At 52.7% G+C, this 15073-nt stretch overlaps 1 long non-coding RNA gene across 1 annotated transcript in view; it reads left to right on the top strand.

The window, feature by feature from the left end:
- Positions 1-14868, top strand: part of LOC140399827 (uncharacterized) — a 39010-nt gene extending 24142 nt beyond the window's left edge. Inside the window, exon 2 of the long non-coding RNA XR_011937894.1 lies at positions 13769-14868. This is a non-coding gene — a long non-coding RNA (uncharacterized lncRNA). The remainder of the gene's footprint in view (positions 1-13768) is intronic.
- The last annotated feature ends 205 nt before the right edge of the window (positions 14869-15073 follow it).

A 15073-nucleotide genomic window follows, 5' to 3' on the forward strand; every position in this document is an offset into this window, starting at 1 on the left:
GTGTCTGATTCCCACTCGGGTGCAGTATCTCAGTGACACAGTGTGTCTGATTCCCACTCGGGTGCAGTATCTCAGTGACACAGTGTGTCTGATTCCCACTCGGGTGCAGTATCTCAGTGACACAGTGTGTCTGATTCCCACTCGGGTGCAGTATCTCAGTGTGACAGTGTGTCTGATTCCCACTCGGGTGCAGTATCTCAGTGTGACAGTGTGTCTGATTCCCACTCGGGTGCAGTATCTCAGTGTGACAGTGTGTCTGATTCCCACTCGGGTGCAGTATCTCAGTGTGACGGTGTGTCTGATTCCCACTCGGGTGCAGTATCTCAGTGTGACACAGTGTGTCTGATTCCCACTCGGGTGCAGTATCTCAGTGTGACAGTGTGTCTGATTCCCACTCGGGTGCAGTATCTCAGTGTGACAGTGCGTCTGATTCCCACTCGGGTGCAGTATCTCAGTGACACAGTGTGTCTGATTCCCACTCGGGTGCAGTATCTCAGTGACACAGTGTGTCTGATTCCCACTCGGGTGCAGTATCTCAGTGTGACAGTGTGTCTGATTCCCACTCGGGTGCAGTATCTCAGTGTGACAGTGTGTCTGATTCCCACTCGGGTGCAGTATCTCAGTGTGACACAGTGTGTCTGATTCCCACTCGGGTGCAGTATCTCAGTGTGACACAGTGTGTCTGATTCCCACTCGGGTGCAGTATCTCAGTGACACAGTGTGTCTGATTCCCACTCGGGTGCAGTATCTCAGTGTGACAGTGTGTCTGATTCCCACTCGGGTGCAGTATCTCAGTGTGACAGTGTGTCTGATTCCCACTCGGGTGCAGTATCTCAGTGTGACACAGTGTGTCTGATTCCCACTCGGGTGCAGTATCTCAGTGTGACACAGTGTGTCTGATTCCCACTCGGGTGCAGTATCTCAGTGTGACAGTGTGTCTGATTCCCACTCGGGTGCAGTATCTCAGTGTGACAGTGTGTCTGATTCCCACTCGGGTGCAGTATCTCTGTGACACAGTGTGTCTGATTCCCACTCGGGTGCAGTATCTCAGTGTGACAGTGTGTCTGATTCCCACTCGGGTGCAGTATCTCAGTGACACAGTGTGTCTGATCCCACTCGGGTGCAGTATCTCAGTGTGACAGTGTGTCTGATTCCCACTCGGGTGCAGTATCTCAGTGACACAGTGTGTCTGATTCCCACTCGGGTGCAGTATCTCAGTGACACAGTGTGTCTGATTCCCACTCGGGTGCAGTATCTCAGTGACACAGTGTGTCTGATTCCCACTCGGGTGCAGTATCTCAGTGTGACAGTGTGTCTGATTCCCACTCGGGTGCAGTATCTCAGTGTGACAGTGTGTCTGATTCCCACTCGGGTGCAGTATCTCAGTGTGACAGTGTGTCTGATTCCCACTCGGGTGCAGTATCTCAGTGTGACGGTGTGTCTGATTCCCACTCGGGTGCAGTATCTCAGTGTGACACAGTGTGTCTGATTCCCACTCGGGTGCAGTATCTCAGTGTGACAGTGTGTCTGATTCCCACTCGGGTGCAGTATCTCAGTGTGACAGTGTGTCTGATTCCCACTCGGGTGCAGTATCTCAGTGTGAGACAGTGTGTCTGATTCCCACTCGGGTGCAGTATCTCAGTGTGACACAGTGTGTCTGATTCCCACTCGGGTGCAGTATCTCAGTGTGACAGTGTGTCTGATTCCCACTCGGGTGCAGTATCTCAGTGTGACAGTGTGTCTGATTCCCACTCGGGTGCAGTATCTCAGTGACACAGTGTGTCTGACTCCCACTCGGGTGCAGTATCTCAGTGACTCAGTGTGTCTGATTCCCACTCGGGTGCAGTATCTCAGTGACACAGTGTGTCTGATTCCCACTCGGGTGCAGTATCTCAGTGACACAGTGTGTCTGATTCCCACTCGGGTGCAGTATCTCAGTGTGACAGTGTGTCTGATTCCCACTTGGGTGCAGTATCTCAGTGTGACAGTGTGTCTGATTCCCACTCGGGTGCAGTATCTCAGTGTGACACAGTGTGTCTGATTCCCACTCGGGTGCAGTAACTCAGTGTGACACAGTGTGTCTGATTCCCACTCGGGTGCAGTATCTCAGTGTGACAGTGTGTCTGATTCCCACTCGGGTGCAGTATCTCAGTGACACAGTGTGTCTGATTCCCACTTGGGTGCAGTATCTCAGTGTGACAGTGTGTCTGATTCCCACTCGGGTGCAGTATCTCTGTGTGACAGTGTGTCTGATTCCCACTCGGGTGCAGTATCTCAGTGACACAGTGTGTCTGATTCCCACTCGGGTGCAGTATCTCAGTGTGACAGTGTGTCTGATTCCCACTCGGGTGCAGTATCTCAGTGTGACACAGTGTGTCTGATTCCCACTCGGGTGCAGTATCTCAGTGTGACAGTGTGTCTGATTCCCACTCGGGTGCAGTGTCTCAGTGTGACACAGTGTGTCTGATTCCCACTCGGGTGCAGTATCTCAGTGTGACAGTGTGTCTGATTCCCACTCGGGTGCAGTATCTCAGTGACACAGTGTGTCTGATTCCCACTCGGGTGCAGTATCTCAGTGTGACACAGTGTGTCTGATTCCCACTCGGGTGCAGTATCTCAGTGTGACAGTGTGTCTGATTCCCACTCGGCTGCAGTATCTCAGTGACTCAGTGTGGCTGATTCCCACTCGGGTGCAGTATCTCAGTGTAACACAGTGTGTCTGATTCCCACTCGGGTGCAGTATCTCAGTGACACAGTGTGTCTGATTCCCACTCGGGTGCAGTATCTCTGTGACACAGTGTGTCTGATTCCCACTCGGGTGCAGTATCTCAGTGACACAGTGTGTCTGATTCCCACTCGGGTGCAGTATCTCAGTGTGACACAGTGTGTCTGATTCCCACTCGGGTGCAGTATCTCAGTGACACAGTGTGTCTGATTCCCACTTGGGTGCAGTATCTCAGTGACACAGTGTGTCTGATTCCCACTTGGGTGCAGTATCTCAGTGTGACAGTGTGTCTGATTCCCACTCGGGTGCAGTATCTCAGTGTGACAGTGTGTCTGATTCCCACTCGGGTGCAGTATCTCAGTGTGACAGTGTGTCTGATTCCCACTCGGGTGCAGTATCTCAGTGACACAGTGTGTCTGATTCCCACTCGGGTGCAGTATCTCAGTGTGACAGTGTGTCTGATTCCCACTCGGGTGCAGTATCTCAGTGACACAGTGTGTCTGATTCCCACTCGGGTGCAGTATCTCAGTGTGACAGTGTGTCTGATTCCCACTCGGGTGCAGTATCTCAGTGTGACACAGTGTGTCTGATTCCCACTCGGGTGCAGTATCTCAGTGACACAGTGTGTCTGATTCCCACTCGGGTGCAGTGTCTCAGTGACACAGTGTGTCTGATTCCCACTCGGGTGCAGTATCTCAGTGACACAGTGTGTCTGATTCCCACTCGGGTGCAGTATCTCAGTGTGACACAGTGTGTCTGATTCCCACTCGGGTGCAGTATCTCAGTGACACAGTGTGTCTGATTCCCACTCGGGTGCAGTATCTCAGTGTGACATAGTGTGTCTGATTCCCACTCGGGTGCAGTATCTCAGTGTGACGGTGTGTCTGATTCCCACTCGGGTGCAGTATCTCAGTGACACAGTGTGTCTGATTCCCACTCGGGTGCAGTATCTCAGTGACACAGTGTGTCTGATTCCCACTCGGGTGCAGTGTCTCAGTGACACAGTGTGTCTGATTCCCACTCGGGTGCAGTATCTCAGTGTGACACAGTGTGTCTGATTCCCACTCGGGTGCAGTATCTCAGTGACACAGTGTGTCTGATTCCCACTCGGGTGCAGTATCTCAGTGTGACATAGTGTGTCTGATTCCCACTCGGGTGCAGTATCTCAGTGTGACGGTGTGTCTGATTCCCACTCGGGTGCAGTATCTCAGTGACACAGTGTGTCTGATTCCCACTCGGGTGCAGTATCTCAGTGACACAGTGTGTCTGATTCCCACTCGGGTGCAGTATCTCAGTGTGACGGTGTGTCTGATTACCACTCGGGTGCAGTATCTCAGTGTGACACAGTGTGTCTGATTCCCACTCGGGTGCAGTATCTCAGTGACACAGTGTGTCTGATTCCCACTCAGGTGCAGTATCTCAGTGACTCAGTGTGTCTGATTCCCACTCGGGTGCAGTATCTCAGTGTGACACAGTGTGTCTGATTCCCACTCGGGTGCAGTATCTCAGTGTGACAGTGTGTCTGATTCCCACTCGGGTGCAGTATCTCAGTGTGACAGTGTGTCTGATTCCCACTCGGGTGCAGTATCTCAGTGTGACAGTGTGTCTGATTCCCACTCGGGTGCAGTATCTCAGTGACAGTGTGTCTGATTCCCACTCGGGTGCAGTATCTCAGTGACACAGTGTGTCTGATTCCCACTCGGGTGCAGTATCTCAGTGTGACAGTGTGTCTGATTCCCACTCGGGTGCAGTATCTCAGTGTGACAGTGTGTCTGATTCCCACTCGGGTGCAGTATCTCAGTGACACAGTGTGTCTGATCCCACTCGGGTGCAGTATCTCAGTGTGACAGTGTGTCTGATTCCCACTCGGTTGCAGTATCTCAGTGACACAGTGTGTCTGATTCCCACTCGGGTGCAGTATCTCAGTGACACAGTGTGTCTGATTCCCACTCGGGTGCAGTATCTCAGTGACACAGTGTGTCTGATTCCCACTCGGGTGCAGTATCTCAGTGTGACAGTGTGTCTGATTCCCACTCGGGTGCAGTATCTCAGTGTGACGGTGTGTCTGATTCCCACTCGGGTGCAGTATCTCAGTGTGACACAGTGTGTCTGATTCCCACTCGGGTGCAGTATCTCAGTGTGACAGTGTGTCTGATTCCCACTCGGGTGCAGTATCTCAGTGTGACAGTGTGTCTGATTCCCACTCGGGTGCAGTATCTCAGTGTGAGACAGTGTGTCTGATTCCCACTCGGGTGCAGTATCTCAGTGTGACACAGTGTGTCTGATTCCCACTCGGGTGCAGTATCTCAGTGTGACAGTGTGTCTGATTCCCACTCGGGTGCAGTATCTCAGTGACACAGTGTGTCTGATTCCCACTCGGGTGCAGTATCTCAGTGTGACAGTGTGTCTGATTCCCACTCGGGTGCAGTATCTCAGTGTGACAGTGTGTCTGATTCCCACTCGGGTGCAGTATCTCAGTGTGACACAGTGTGTCTGATTCCCACTCGGGTGCAGTATCTCAGTGTGACACAGTGTGTCTGATTCCCACTCGGGTGCAGTATCTCAGTGTGACACAGTGTGTCTGATTCCCACTCGGGTGCAGTATCTCAGTGTGACAGTGTGTCTGATTCCCACTCGGGTGCAGTATCTCAGTGACACAGTGTGTCTGATTCCCACTTGGGTGCAGTATCTCAGTGTGACAGTGTGTCTGATTCCCACTCGGGTGCAGTATCTCAGTGTGACAGTGTGTCTGATTCCCACTCGGGTGCAGTATCTCAGTGACACAGTGTGTCTGATTCCCACTCGGGTGCAGTATCTCAGTGACACAGTGTGTCTGATTCCCACTCGGGTGCAGTATCTCAGTGTGACAGTGTGTCTGATTCCCACTCGGGTGCAGTATCTCAGTGTGACACAGTGTGTCTGATTCCCACTCGGGTGCAGTATCTCAGTGTGACAGTGTGTCTGATTCCCACTCGGGTGCAGTATCTCAGTGTGACACAGTGTGTCTGATTCCCACTCGGGTGCAGTATCTCAGTGTGACAGTGTGTCTGATTCCCACTCGGGTGCAGTATCTCAGTGACACAGTGTGTCTGATTCCCACTCGGGTGCAGTATCTCAGTGTGACACAGTGTGTCTGATTCCCACTCGGGTGCAGTATCTCAGTGTGACACAGTGTGTCTGATTCCCACTCGGGTGCAGTATCTCAGTGACACAGTGTGTCTGATTCCCACTCGGGTGCAGTATCTCAGTGACACAGTGTGTCTGATTCCCACTTGGGTGCAGTATCTCAGTGTGACAGTGTGTCTGATTCCCACTCGGGTGCAGTATCTCAGTGTGACAGTGTGTCTGATTCCCACTCGGGTGCAGTATCTCAGTGTGACAGTGTGTCTGATTCCCACTCGGGTGCAGTATCTCAGTGACACAGTGTGTCTGATTCCCACTCGGGTGCAGTATCTCAGTGTGACAGTGTGTCTGATTCCCACTCGGGTGCAGTATCTCAGTGACACAGTGTGTCTGATTCCCACTCGGGTGCAGTATCTCAGTGTGACAGTGTGTCTGATTCCCACTCGGGTGCAGTATCTCAGTGTGACACAGTGTGTCTGATTCCCACTCGGGTGCAGTATCTCAGTGACACAGTGTGTCTGATTCCCACTCGGGTGCAGTGTCTCAGTGACACAGTGTGTCTGATTCCCACTCGGGTGCAGTATCTCAGTGTGACAGTGTGTCTGATTCCCACTCGGGTGCAGTATCTCAGTGTGACACAGTGTGTCTGATTCCCACTCGGGTGCAGTATCTCAGTGACACAGTGTGTCTGATTCCCACTCGGGTGCAGTATCTCAGTGTGACATAGTGTGTCTGATTCCCACTCGGGTGCAGTATCTCAGTGTGACGGTGTGTCTGATTCCCACTCGGGTGCAGTATCTCAGTGACACAGTGTGTCTGATTCCCACTCGGATGCAGTATCTCAGTGACACAGTGTGTCTGATTCCCACTCGGGTGCAGTGTCTCAGTGACACAGTGTGTCTGATTCCCACTCGGGTGCAGTATCTCAGTGACACAGTGTGTCTGATTCCCACTCGGGTGCAGTATCTCAGTGTGACACAGTGTGTCTGATTCCCACTCGGGTGCAGCATCTCAGTGACACAGTGTGTCTGATTCCCACTCGGGTGCAGTATCTCAGTGTGACACAGTGTGTCTGATTCCCACTCGGGTGCAGTATCTCAGTGTGACAGTGTGTCTGATTCCCACTCGGGTGCAGTATCTCAGTGACACAGTGCGTCTGATTCCCACTCGGGTGCAGTATCTCAGTGTGACAGTGTGTCTGATTCCCACTCGGGTGCAGTATCTCAGTGTGACAGTGTGTCTGATTCCCACTCGGGTGCAGTATCTCAGTGTGACAGTGAGTCTGATTCCCACTCGGGTGCAGTATCTCAGTGACACAGTGTGTCTGATTCCCACTCGGGTGCAGTATCTCAGTGACACAGTGTGTCTGATTCCCACTCGGGTGCAGTATCTCAGTTTGACAGTGTGTCTGATTCCCACTCGGGTGCAGTATCTCAGTGACACAGTGTGTCTGATTCCCACTCGGGTGCAGTATCTCAGTGTGACAGTGTGTCTGATTCCCACTCGGGTGCAGTATCTCAGTGTGACAGTGTGTCTGATTCCCACTCGGGTGCAGTATCTCAGTGACACAGTGTGTCTGATTCCCACTCGGGTGCAGTATCTCAGTGACACAGTGTGTCTGATTCCCACTCGGGTGCAGTATCTCAGTGTGACAGTGTGTCTGATTCCCACTCGGGTGCAGTATCTCAGTGACACAGTGTGTCTGATTCCCACTCGGGTGCAGTATCTCAGTGACACAGTGTGTCTGATTCCCACTCGGGTGCAGTATCTCAGTGACACAGTGTGTCTGATTTCCACTCGGGTGCAGTATCTCAGTGACACAGTGTGTCTGATTCCCACTCGAGTGCAGTATCTCAGTGTGACAGTGTGTCTGATTCCCACTCGGGTGCAGTATCTCAGTGTGACAGTGTGTCTGATTCCCACTCGGGTGCAGTATCTCAGTGTGACAGTGTGTCTGATTCCCACTCGGGTGCAGTATCTCAGTGTGACAGTGTGTCTGATTCCCACTCGGGTGCAGTATCTCAGTGTGACAGTGTGTCTGATTCCCACTCGGGTGCAGTATCTCAGTGTGACACAGTGTGTCTGATTCCCACTCGGGTGCAGTATCTCAGTGTGACACAGTGTGTCTGATTCCCACTCGTGTGCAGTATCTCAGTGACACAGTGTGTCTGATTCCCACTCGGGTGCAGTATCTCAGTGTGACAGTGTGTCTGATTCCCACTCGGGTGCAGTATCTCAGTGTGACACAGTGTGTCTGATTCCCACTCGGGTGCAGCATCTCAGTGACACAGTGTGTCTGATTCCCACTCGGGTGCAGTATCTCAGTGTGACAGTGTGTCTGATTCCCACTCGGGTGCAGTATCTCAGTGTGACACAGTGTGTCTGATTCCCACTCGGGTGCAGTATCTCAGTATGACACAGTGTGTCTGATTCCCACTCGGGTGCAGTATCTCAGTGTGACACAGTGTGTCTGATTCCCACTCGGGTGCAGTATCTCAGTGTGACACAGTGTGTCTGATTCCCACTCGGGTGCAGTATCTCAGTGTGACAGTGTGTCTGATTCCCACTCGGGTGCAGTATCTCAGTGTGACAGTGTGTCTGATTCCCACTCGGGTGCAGTATCTCAGTGACACAGTGTGTCTGATTCCCACTCGGGTGCAGTATCTCAGTGACACGGTGTGTCTGATTCCCACTCGGGTGCAGTATCTCAGTGTGACACAGTGTGTCTGATTCCCACTCGGGTGCAGTATCTCAGTGTGACAGTGTGTCTGATTCCCACTCGGGTGCAGTATCTCAGTGATACAGTGTGTCTGATTCCCACTCGGGTGCCGTATCTCAGTGTGACAGTGTGTCTGATTCCCACTCGGGTGCAGTATCTCAGTGACACAGTGTGTCTGATTCCCACTCGGGTGCAGTATCTCAGTGTGACAGTGTGTCTGATTCCCACTCGGGTGCAGTATCTCAGTGTGACACAGTGTGTCTGATTCCCACTCGGGTGCAGTATCTCAGTGACACAGTGTGTCTGATTCCCACTCGGGTGCAGTGTCTCAGTGACACAGTGTGTCTGATTCCCACTCGGGTGCAGTATCTCAGTGACACAGTGTGTCTGATTCCCACTCGGGTGCAGTATCTCAGTGTGACACAGTGTGTCTGATTCCCACTCGGGTGCAGTATCTCAGTGACACAGTGTGTCTGATTCCCACTCGGGTGCAGTATCTCAGTGTGACATAGTGTGTCTGATTCCCACTCGGGTGCAGTATCTCAGTGTGACGGTGTGTCTGATTCCCACTCGGGTGCAGTATCTCAGTGACACAGTGTGTCTGATTCCCACTCGGATGCAGTATCTCAGTGACACAGTGTGTCTGATTCCCACTCGGGTGCAGTGTCTCAGTGACACAGTGTGTCTGATTCCCACTCGGGTGCAGTATCTCAGTGACACAGTGTGTCTGATTCCCACTCGGGTGCAGTATCTCAGTGTGACACAGTGTGTCTGATTCCCACTCGGGTGCAGCATCTCAGTGACACAGTGTGTCTGATTCCCACTCGGGTGCAGTATCTCAGTGTGACACAGTGTGTCTGATTCCCACTCGGGTGCAGTATCTCAGTGTGACAGTGTGTCTGATTCCCACTCGGGTGCAGTATCTCAGTGACACAGTGCGTCTGATTCCCACTCGGGTGCAGTATCTCAGTGTGACAGTGTGTCTGATTCCCACTCGGGTGCAGTATCTCAGTGTGACAGTGTGTCTGATTCCCACTCGGGTGCAGTATCTCAGTGTGACAGTGAGTCTGATTCCCACTCGGGTGCAGTATCTCAGTGACACAGTGTGTCTGATTCCCACTCGGGTGCAGTATCTCAGTGACACAGTGTGTCTGATTCCCACTCGGGTGCAGTATCTCAGTGTGACAGTGTGTCTGATTCCCACTCGGGTGCAGTATCTCAGTGACACAGTGTGTCTGATTCCCACTCGGGTGCAGTATCTCAGTGTGACAGTGTGTCTGATTCCCACTCGGGTGCAGTATCTCAGTGTGACAGTGTGTCTGATTCCCACTCGGGTGCAGTATCTCAGTGACACAGTGTGTCTGATTCCCACTCGGGTGCAGTATCTCAGTGACACAGTGTGTCTGATTCCCACTCGGGTGCAGTATCTCAGTGTGACAGTGTGTCTGATTCCCACTCGGGTGCAGTATCTCAGTGACACAGTGTGTCTGATTCCCACTCGGGTGCGGTATCTCAGTGACACAGTGTGTCTGATTCCCACTCGGGTGCAGTATCTCAGTGACACAGTGTGTCTGATTTCCACTCGGGTGCAGTATCTCAGTGACACAGTGTGTCTGATTCCCACTCGAGTGCAGTATCTCAGTGTGACAGTGTGTCTGATTCCCACTCGGGTGCAGTATCTCAGTGTGACAGTGTGTCTGATTCCCACTCGGGTGCAGTATCTCAGTGTGACAGTGTGTCTGATTCCCACTCGGGTGCAGTATCTCAGTGTGACAGTGTGTCTGATTCCCACTCGGGTGCAGTATCTCAGTGTGACAGTGTGTCTGATTCCCACTCGGGTGCAGTATCTCAGTGTGACACAGTGTGTCTGATTCCCACTCGGGTGCAGTATCTCAGTGTGACACAGTGTGTCTGATTCCCACTCGGGTGCAGTATCTCAGTGACACAGTGTGTCTGATTCCCACTCGGGTGCAGTATCTCAGTGTGACAGTGTGTCTGATTCCCACTCGGGTGCAGTATCTCAGTGTGACACAGTGTGTCTGATTCCCACTCGGGTGCAGTATCTCAGTGACACAGTGTGTCTGATTCCCACTCGGGTGCAGTATCTCAGTGTGACAGTGTGTCTGATTCCCACTCGGGTGCAGTATCTCAGTGTGACACAGTGTGTCTGATTCCCACTCGGGTGCAGTATCTCAGTATGACACAGTGTGTCTGATTCCCACTCGGGTGCAGTATCTCAGTGTGACACAGTGTGTCTGATTCCCACTCGGGTGCAGTATCTCAGTGTGACACAGTGTGTCTGATTCCCACTCGGGTGCAGTATCTCAGTGTGACAGTGTGTCTGATTCCCACTCGGGTGCAGTATCTCAGTGTGACAGTGTGTCTGACTCCCACTCGGGTGCAGTATCTCAGTGACACAGTGTGTCTGATTCCCACTCGGGTGCAGTATCTCAGTGACACGGTGTGTCTGATTCCCACTCGGGTGCAGTATCTCAGTGTGACACAGTGTGTCTGATTCCCACTCGGGTGCAGTATCTCAGTGTGACAGTGTGTCTGATTCCCACTCGGGTGCAGTATCTCAGTGTGACAGTGTGTCTGATTCCCACTCGGGTGCAGTATCTCAGTGTGACAGTGTGTCTGATTCCCACTCGGGTGCAGTATCTCAGTGACACAGTGTGTCTGATTCCCACTCGGGTGCAGTATCTCAGTGACACAGTGTGTCTGATTCCCACTCGGGTGCAGTATCTCAGTGACACAGTGTGTCTGATTCCCACTCGGGTGCAGTATCTCAGTGACACAGTGTGTCTGATTCCCACTCGGGTGCAGTATCTCAGTGTGACAGTGTGTCTGATTCCCACTCGGGTGCAGTATCTCAGTGACACAGTGTGTCTGATTCCCACTCGGGTGCAGTATCTCAGTGACACAGTGTGTCTGATTCCCACTCGGGTGCAGTATCTCAGTGACACAGTGTGTCTGATTTCCACTCGGGTGCAGTATCTCAGTGACACAGTGTGTCTGATTCCCACTCGAGTGCAGTATCTCAGTGTGACAGTGTGTCTGATTCCCACTCGGGTGCAGTATCTCAGTGTGACAGTGTGTCTGATTCCCACTCGGGTGCAGTATCTCAGTGTGACAGTGTGTCTGATTCCCACTCGGGTGCAGTATCTCAGTGTGACAGTGTGTCTGATTCCCACTCGGGTGCAGTATCTCAGTGTGACAGTGTGTCTGATTCCCACTCGGGTGCAGTATCTCAGTGTGACACAGTGTGTCTGATTCCCACTCGGGTGCAGTATCTCAGTGTGACACAGTGTGTCTGATTCCCACTCGGGTGCAGTATCTCAGTGACACAGTGTGTCTGATTCCCACTCGGGTGCAGTATCTCAGTGTGACAGTGTGTCTGATTCCCACTCGGGTGCAGTATCTCAGTGTGACACAGTGTGTCTGATTCCCACTCGGGTGCAGTATCTCAGTGACACAGTGTGTCTGATTCCCACTCGGGTGCAGTATCTCAGTGTGACAGTGTGTCTGATTCCCACTCGGGTGCAGTATCTCAGTGTGACACAGTGTGTCTGATTCCCACTCGGGTGCAGTATCTCAGTATGACACAGTGTGTCTGATTCCCACTCGGGTGGAGTATCTCAGTGTGACACAGTGTGTCTGATTCCCACTCGGGTGCAGTATCTCAGTGTGACACAGTGTGTCTGATTCCCACTCGGGTGCAGTATCTCAGTGTGACAGTGTGTCTGATTCCCACTCGGGTGCAGTATCTCAGTGTGACAGTGTGTCTGATTCCCACTCGGGTGCAGTATCTCAGTGTGACACAGTGTGTCTGATTCTCACTCGGGTGCAGTATCTCAGTGTGACAGTGTGTCTGATTCCCACTCGGGTGCAGTATCTCAGTGTGACAGTGTGTCTGATTCCCACTCGGGTGCAGTATCTCAGTGACACAGTGTGTCTGATTCCCACTCGGGTGCAGTATCTCAGTGACACAGTGTGTCTGATTCCCACTCGGGTGCAGTATCTCAGTGACACAGTGTGTCTGATTCCCACTCGGGTGCAGTATCTCAGTGTGACAGTGTGTCTGATTCCCACTCGGGTGCAGTATCTCAGTGTGACACAGTGTGTCTGATTCCCACTCGGGTGCAGTATCTCAGTGTGACAGTGTGTCTGATTCCCACTCGGGTGCAGTATCTCAGTGTGACAGTGTGTCTGATTCCCACTCGGGTGCAGTATCTCAGTGACACAGTGTGTCTGATTCCCACTCGGGTGCAGTATCTCAGTGTGACACAGTGTGTCTGATTCCCACTCGGGTGCAGTATCTCAGTGTGACAGTGTGTCTGATTCCCACTCGGGTGCAGTATCTCAGTGTGACAGTGTGTCTGATTCCCACTCGGGTGCAGTATCTCAGTGTGACAGTGTGTCTGATTCCCACTCTGGTGCAGTATCTCAGTGTGACAGTGTGTCTGATTCCCACTCGGGTGCAGTATCTCAGTGTGACAGTGTGTCTGATTCCCACTCGGGTGCAGTATCTCAGTGACACAGTGTGTCTGATTCCCACTCGGGTGCAGTATCTCAGTGTGACAGTGTGTCTGATTCCCACTCGGGTGCAGTATCTCAGTGACACAGTGTGTCTGATTCCCACTCGGGTGCAGTATCTCAGTGTGACACAGTGTGTCTGATTCCCACTCGGGTGCAGTATCTCAGTGACACAGTGTGTCTGATTCCCACTCGGGTGCAGTATCTCAGTGACACAGTGTGTCTGATTCCCACTCGGGTGCAGTATCTCAGTGACACAGTGTGTCTGATTCCCACTCGGGTGCAGTATCTCAGTGTGACACAGTGTGTCTGATTCCCACTCGGGTGCAGTATCTCAGTGACACAGTGTGTCTGATTCCCACTCGGGTGCAGTATCTCAGTGTGACACAGTGTGTCTGATTCCCACTCGGGTGCAGTATCTCAGTGACACAGTGTGTCTGATTCCCACTCGGGTGCAGTATCTCAGTGTGACAGTGTGTCTGATTCCCACTCGGGTGCAGTATCTCAGTGACACAGTGTGTCTGATTCCCACTCGGGTGCAGTATCTCAGTGTGACACAGTGTGTCTGATTCCCACTCGGGTGCAGTATGTTGGGAAGTTTGACCCGGTTGAAGGCGCTGTAATTTGATCCTATTCTCTCTGATGGTCTGTTTTTTACACGGCAGGTGACAATCCAGAGACGGACTTTGCCAAGTGTGTGGATCCGGACTGGGATGGAGAGTGCCCCGGGGACAGTACTCCGGCAGAAATCGAAGTGTGTGTGGAGGAGCAGGAGCTGAGCTCGCCAGCACGGACAATGCGTGGCCGGGTCCCAGGGCGGGACCACTGGCGTAATTACCAGGAGCGCTGGAGGCTGGAGTATCTGATGGACTACGACCAGGGGAGACACGGACTGGTCTGCATGGTGTGTGGCAGCACCCTGGCCACACTCAAACTCAGCACCATCAAGAGGCACATCCAGCAGAAACACCAGGACACCATGGGCTTGACGCTGGCCGAGAAGGTGATGGTGGTGGATGAGTGGAACAAGAAAATTGCCGCCATTGCCAAGGTGGATTTCTGGCAGGTGGCTGGCAGCGGAGATGGGTGTCCCGCCCCGCACGCAGGAGTCATCCTCACTGGCCACCAGTCACGTCTGGCCCACGCACACATCCCCTCCTGCTGAGTGACCTTGCGGGGCCTGTTCCAATATGGCATTGGGGGGGCGGGGACAATTAATATTGGCAGCAATGCCGAGGGAACTGTACAAACCCCCCCCCCCCCCACTTACTCCCGAACTAACCCACCAGCCGAGACTGTCAGAGGGGCTGAGGTCCTCCTCGGCCTCCAGCCCTTGCCTCCGGGGTTTGATCCCCGCTCACACCCCCCCTCTGGGCTGGTATCAATTCCAGGGGGCGCGAGCTGCCCTCACTGAAAAGACAGAAAGGTCTCCGCCAGCCGGAGGTGGAGTCTGAGGGGTCGGGGGTTACAGCCTCCGTGTGCTGACCTTTCCTCAGCCACCCCCTCGCTAGTCCGAGGTAGCGAGGTGCGTGGAACTCGCCATCCAGCAAGAGCGAGTGGGGAGGGGCAGGAATCACACCCCTGGTGCATCCTCCAGTTTGAAGAGTAAAATGTTTGTGTAACAAGAGAGCCACTGGATTGGTGATATTATTCTGACAAACACATCCGTGGGGGATAATCAGCTGGGCTAACACTACTGTGATTCGAGATCCTCTTGGGATAGAAGAGCATTCAACTTGAGTCGATATAAAATGTCCGAAAACCCCACGTTTTGCCAGAATGTTCTTGGATTAGGCTTGTTTGTGAATCCTCCATTAACCGAATAGCCACTGATACACAATCTTGGATGAAGAACAGGTCACTGTGTTGGGTACAGGAGGGTGAAACTATACATGACCATGACCCAAGGAGGTTGCACAAGATAGAAATGTCCCCATCAAACACTCGCAGGACAGGTACAGCACGGGGTT

The sequence above is a fragment of the Scyliorhinus torazame genome, chromosome 24 (genome assembly GCF_047496885.1).
Source record: "Scyliorhinus torazame isolate Kashiwa2021f chromosome 24, sScyTor2.1, whole genome shotgun sequence".
Taxonomy (NCBI): Eukaryota; Metazoa; Chordata; class Chondrichthyes; order Carcharhiniformes; family Scyliorhinidae; genus Scyliorhinus; species Scyliorhinus torazame.